Here is a 7,500-nt window from a genome sequence, read left to right as displayed (position 1 = left end):
TGACGATATATTGTGTATGTGGCCTATTGACTAACCTTTAGACAATTTTTTATTAAAGTTAAACATATGTTGACGATATATTGTGTATGTGGCCTATTGACCAACCTTTAGACAATTTTTTTTATTAAAGTTTGGTACCATCAATTAAATTTACAAAAGAAATTGGGTAGAAAAATAGTCTGCCCTTTTTGGATATCATGATTTGTATACTTCCAATTGTACTATCACAGTGGAGATGAGTTGAACGCAAAATTTCATGTATGTGTATGTAACTCGAGCATACATATATATAAGAAAGATTTCGCTCAGCTTATATCTCTCTTGATAGCCTAGTTGGTAAGTCACTGCCACACTTGTCATAAGGATGCCGGATTCGAGACCTTGGCAGTACTACATTTCAATTTCTCCATGTCGGCCTTTGATGGCTTAGAATTAAAGTGCATTGTGGTTGTTAAGCTGTCCAAAACGTCCGGCTGGATGATCCTACAGGAGTTGAAGGGTACGAGAGGGAGGGAGGGGGTGGGTTAAGGAAGGAACGCGGAATGATGCAAGGTATAAAACTGTTGATATCCCGATCATGTTTGTACACTCTATAGAAGCTCTGTTAAAAGCGAGACGTCAGTTAATAAAACTTCAACGATTCTAGGTATTTATCTCACCACCCTGCCACTCATTTTGTCGTCCTTTCCTCAACATATATATATATATATATATATATATATATATATGTATGTATATATATGATATATATGTAATATATATACATATATATATATATATATATATATGATTTCAAGAAATCTACAGCGACAATGGCGTTGTTGAGTTTATATTGGAGCTTTAATTTCTCTCGTGCAACAAGTTTCTGTGGTGGTTCCAAATAGCTGAGAAGGTGTCCAAAAGACATTAGGTGCGGTTTTCTCTTTTTTAATTCTCCTATACGTATTTCGACCTTTCTCGGTCATCCTCAGGGAGGGAGTAACAATAGTTGGTGATTACATGGGTCGTACATTGGCCGAACATTGGCCGAACACTGGGTCGTACATTGGCCGTACATTGGCCGAACACTGGGAGAGGTCATTTCATGTAGCCGTGATCCGTAGCGCTGCGTACGTGGAAGTAGCAACTTCCTTGTGGATTGTGGAAAGGGGTGTTATTGTTTGTGTTATGTGCGTCTAATGCTTGGGAGTGTGGTTGTGGGCATGAGTTGTATGTTAATGGAAGGTTTCTCGATGTATATGTTCACTGCTTCGGCCATCTTAAGGCGAAGGGGGTCGTGAGCTTTGTAGATTATTTTAGTGTTTTCGTTTAGTGTTTGTCTGGTGATGGTATATATATATAATATATATATATATGTATATGTATATATACATATAAATATATATATGTATATGTATATATATATATATATATGTATATATATATATCAATATATTTATATATATATATGTGTGTGTGTGTGTGTGTGTGTGTGTGTGTGTGTGTGTGTGTGTGTGTGTGTGTGTGCGTGCGTGCGTGCGTGAGTGTGTGCGTGTGTGCGTGCGTGCGTGCGTGTGTGCGTGTGCGTCTGCGTCTGCGTGTGTGTGTGTGTGTGTGTGTGTGTGTGTGTGTGTGTGTGTGTGTGTGTGTGTGTGTGTGAACGTGAAGGAATTTAGCAGGTCGACCCTTCACTTCCAATCGAGTTGTCACAAGGAATTAAACAGTCAGGCGAGACTTAGGATAAAAGGGAAAGTGCCACCAAGACAGAAAATGCTTTATGACGTTGAGGTGACATGGAAGTGGATAAAATCGACTGGAGGTCCCTCCGGCCTCTTGGCTCATTCTTTGAGTTTCATAGGTGCTTGATTACCACCAGGTAGTTTTATTCAGCTGAGGGATGCCCCTATCGCAAACAAAAGTTGCAGACCTTTTATATTTTATTCATTTATTTTTTCCTATTTCTTGACTATTTTCTATTTCTTATTTATATTTCTTATTTTGCATTTATCATTTTTCTCTCCTGAATTTTGCCAACATTGATTGTGATTAGTTCATGGGTAGTTTCTTTGGTATATAATTTTAGAATGCCTTGATGTTTTGGCTTTAATACCAACAATAATGGTGCCTGTTTCTTTGGCATTCTCCATGGGAACCTCGAACGTAGTAATACTCGTAATAGTTCGGGTTGTCGTAGAACACAGTCTGCCTCGTTCTCTGTGTACGACCTTGCCGATGAGCATTGTTTTGAGGATGTGAATAATATTGCCCCTTCTGATCAGCGTTTCGGCCCACATTTTGGGTTCTGTTGCCGTTTTGGTGTTTTGGCCTCTGGTTTGGGTTTCCGCGAGGTCTTATTGAAGAGGACTCGGCCATTCTCTTTTTGGCTTTTCTTTGATGGGCAGAGTTGGTTTCAGGCTCTCTCCCGGCCTCTTCCTTTATTACTTCTGCCAAGTACATTTTGTACTTTCGAGTCCGTCTCTCCTTGTGTGTGGACACATTGACACCATCGTCTATCTGAAGAGGAATGTTGTATTTGGGCGTAATTTGGGACACTTTTTGAACAGACCCAGAAGTGGAGGGCGAAGTGACGATTTGTTCCTGTGTTTTTGGGTCTTTTTGATCCACAATAGTTTCTGAGAACGTTGTAGTGTCTTCTTCAGATGTAGTGGCATTTTGTCCCAAATCCGTTGGTTTGTCTTGCTTGGTGTCATCCTCAACCAACAAAGCTAAGACATTCTCTTGGCATTCCTCTGAAGGGAGAGCGTCCTCTGGTACCATGGCTTTCTGAGTATTTATCGAAGAACCATCAGAAGTGTCTTCGTTCGTGGTCGAAGTCCTCTTGTTCTCCTGAGGAGTCTTCGATTCTTCTGGGAGGTTCTTCTTTTCTTCGGGTTTCATTAGTTTCCCGCAATCTCCTTTGTTTTCCCGTTGTCCTTCAACTGGACAATGATCCTCGAAGTCCAGAAGAATGTTCTTGTCCTCTTCGGCTTCCTCTGAAGCCCCACAGCTGCAGAGAATTCGGAAGCCTTCACGTACAATCTTCGAAGCCTCTCGAAGGGCTTTGCCGAAGCCCCGAATAATGGTGTTTGAAGTGATGACCATTCTTCGTATTCCAAAAATCCGCTCGGACATCCTTCTTTCGTCTTTCAAAATAGCTATCGCCACCATTCTGAAAAATTGGAAAAGTCAGTTTATGGCAAGTGATCCCATGAAGATTTTATATAATTTGCAATTACTGTAGGACATGTGGTGGTGACCTGGACTGGAATAAGATTTTTATTTCGTTCCAGACAACCAATGTTTTGAAAAATGAAAAGAATGCAGGTTTTGACTGGTCACATTTTCTCGTTTTTTTGTAGACATAACCCCCCCCCCCCCCAAAGAAGAAGAAGAAGAAGAAGAAGAGGAAGAAGAAGAAGAAATGACAGTATTGATGTCGACTTATTCATAAAAAAACACGCGTTTATGTAGGTCTCCTATCATGCCCGGCACAGGATTAATAGCTATTGCGGACGTTTTTATTTATTTTATTTTATTTTATTTTATTTTTTGTCATTATAGGGTTCATGGCATTGAGGGAAAATCCAAATTCCCCTCAATAAATTCCCCTTACATATCCGGTGATACGTTTCTCTTTATTCTATCTGCCTTGATGCCATTTGATTTATCTTTGTAGAGCGTCTCATTATAGTGAGAGGTATAGGGCACTTTTTTTACTGTCCAACTATACCAACAGCCCTCCCTTATCAGATAAGAGGATTAGGAGCCTACGCCAGGAGTTGCTGAGTAGCTGCTGCCGGAGCCGTCACCTTTGCCCTGTGTACATGGGCTTTAGGGACCACTGGTGGAGGTAACTAATACTCACTTCCGCGAATAGGAACACCCGAGACCAGCACGCTTCCGACTGCGCCGACTGGTTACCAAATAAATCTGATGATATAGTTTAACGTCATATACCTCTTCCATCGGAAGGCTAGGACGGTGCCCCTTACAGAGGACTTTGTAGCATGGAGTTTAATAAACCATGCCCATAGTTGAACTTCGCCGGTGGCATGACTCGAACCGCCATACCCTCTACCTTCGCCGCAAGTAACGACGCCCTAACCCGCTCAGTCAGCGAGCTTCCTTCTTGAATAAATATTGATTATATCCCATAATCCTATATTCAACCGAGAGAAGTAATTCAGAAGGCCGTTGTGGCTTATTGTTGGCTATACCAAAGTCTCCCTCAAGTCATTAGAATTGCCAAGCAATTTTTTAGGCTAATTGAACTTTCTCATAATCTGTCCGCATCCAGATAACACAAAGCTTTATAGGAAAAATAAGAGGTTGATTCGTTTTAACGTCTTAGTGGCAAAGGATTGATCCAAACTTAATAAGATCGTCAATACCAGACAGTAAAAATGTTTAGCAGTGATGAATGCATAAGACGCCATTTTGGTGTTAAATATAAGTTGATGAAGCGGGATGTGTGTATATATATATATATATATATATATATATATATATATATATATATATATATATATATTATATATATATATATATATATGTATGTATATATGTATATAAAATATATATAATGTATATATATGTATATATATGTATATATATACATATATATATACATATATATATATATACATGTATACATGTATATATGTATAAAAAATATATATATATTTATCTATTTATATATATATATATATATATATATATATATATATATATATACATATATTTATTATATATATGTATGTATATATGTATATTTATATATATATATGTATATATATGTATATATATGTATATATATACATATATATATACATATATATATATATACATGTATACATGTATATATGTATAAAAAATATATATATATATATGTATATGTATATATATTATGTATATATATATATAAATATATGTATGTATATATATATATGAATATATATATATATATATATATATATATATATATATATGTATATATGTATATATTCTAATTTCCTGAACAAAGTGGGATTGAAATGGGGATCAGCAGCTCCTTATAGGTGACTGGATACGCCAAAGGATAATTAGTAAACAAAAATAACATATCGTCTTTAGTCTAGTTCGAGGTTTGGCCACCAGATGGAAGCACCTGTCATGGGATATATTGGATTATCTCTATAACAGTTTTAGCATTTGTTGCTCTTATGGAGTTTTTACTCTCGTCGTCTCTTTAGAAAATTAAAATAAAAGACAATTAAAGAAAAAAAGTATGGAAACAATATTAGAAACAGACATTGAAGGAGAAAGAAAAGCATACCATTGTTCGTGCACTAGCCTGTCCAAAACACTTCACTGTCACCATTTTTATCGCCGAATACGTCCAGAATTATCACCGAATTGAAACATGGCGAATTATTTGTCCTAGCCCTTCTCCCCCAATTCATTTTTCATCATTTTAGTTTTCCGTTATTTTCGCCTTTCTATGGAAATGTTTTCAGCCGAGTCCAAACACAGGCTCTTGATATCAAACGGACTTCTCCCCATTCCCCCATCAGGGATCGGGGGAAGAGGATCCCTCTTCACCTAAGCCTGTGCCAATCACATGATATGCTCACATTCGTACAGATGAACCATGACCGAACGTACTTTACCCAATCCAGTTTCATTTCCCTATGCTAACACGACCAATCAATTGGTGCTTGCAGGTGTTCAACAGTTGTACCAATCCACACACAGGTCATCTGCTGTATGCTACGCGTATGAACATACATACGTACATATATACATACGTACATACATACATATATACATACATACATACATACATACATACATACATACATACATACATACATACATACATACATACATACATACATACGTACATACGTACATACGTACATACATACATACATACATACATACATACATACATACATACATACATACATACATACATACATACATACATACAAACACACACACGCATAAGCACTCACACACACACACACACACACACACACACACACACACACACACACACACACACACACACACACACACACATACGCACGCGCACACACACACACACACACACACACACACACACACACACACACACACACACACACACACACACACACACACACACACACACACACACACACACACACACACACACACACACACACACACACACACACACACAGTGCGGTAGAGTTCCTAGACGCCACTACGGTGGTCCGGGTTCGAATCCCACCCAGGGCTTAAATAATTTCAGTATCGCTGCACTGTGAGTCATTACTCCAGCTCTCGTGGGCGAGAGGTTGGTGGTGTGTGTACGTGTAAGGCCACAACATTACCCATAGATCGGTCATATATGAGCTCTGAGCTCTCTTCCGGTAGGGAAATAGCTGTAGATCACGAGTCCAAGACGTGATCCAAGACCACGGTGAATCGCACACACAAAGGCACACACACATATGAGATGCATCATGTATAAAGATATGTGTGTAATGTATATCATGCTAAAAGCAGTACTTACGAAGAAAAAACAAAACGTTTGTATAGTGAATATTATGGCATTTGCGTCCATGAGTGAGTATTTGTTTTGTTATCAGGTGAACTTTGCAGCGCGTCATTGTAACATTTGTATTGTTTGCTTGGATCATTACTAAAATATATTGGTGCTCTATTGAAAGGGTCATGTGCAATTGAATATAAATAGTTTCTCATTGATAGTCTTGATGACAATTGAATGAGATAGCTTACATGTGATGAATTACTACAAAAGTTTTGTCAAGTATGGACATCACACAGTGTCCAGGAATCTAATTTCTCAACTGTGCAGTTGCCACCGTTTCTATGTTTTCAGTCAGTCAACCAATCAGTCATTTCGATTCCACTGCTGAACAGTAAACTTTTTCATACAATTCCATTACTCGTACGACTACACCAACCTCTTCCACGTCACTCCTGCAAGCTTCTCTCTCTCATCTCTCCATCTTCTGTCTGGTCTTGCACGCTTCCCATCTCGCAGCGTCCACTCAGTAACACACTTGCTCCATCGCTCATCTTTCGTTCGCGCTAACTTGCCTGGCCAGATCCACTTCATTTCTATTACCGCCTCCACAATATCTATCTTCCACTCCAGTCTGCTCTCTCACCCAAATTACTCTCTTTCGGTCTTTCAGCGTTATTCCCGCCACTGATCTCTAAATTCTCCTCTGCCTCCGTCGCCTTCGTCAGTTTCCAAGTTTCACTTCCGTATGTAAATGGCTGACATTATACATTGATTGTAAACTTCTCAAAGTAGGCTTAAAAGTAAAACGAAGAGTAAAACAAAAATAATGTTCAACACGAAAGTTCTCAGTAAGGAGATTATAATCGATGGTAAATCTTGAAAAAGTTGAAGATTGTACTTATATAGACCAGAAGATGAAAATGACTAAAGATCATGATAAAGAAATAAAAAGGCGTATATCATTTGGTTGGAAAATGTTTGGTAGTGGGCGAGATGCAGGG

This window comes from Oratosquilla oratoria, unplaced genomic scaffold (assembly GCF_046742065.1).
Source record: "Oratosquilla oratoria isolate Oo_2021 unplaced genomic scaffold, ASM4674206v1 SCAFFOLD140, whole genome shotgun sequence".
In the NCBI taxonomy this organism is placed as follows: Eukaryota; Metazoa; Arthropoda; class Malacostraca; order Stomatopoda; family Squillidae; genus Oratosquilla; species Oratosquilla oratoria.
Note: the sequence above shows the minus strand (reverse complement) of the source record.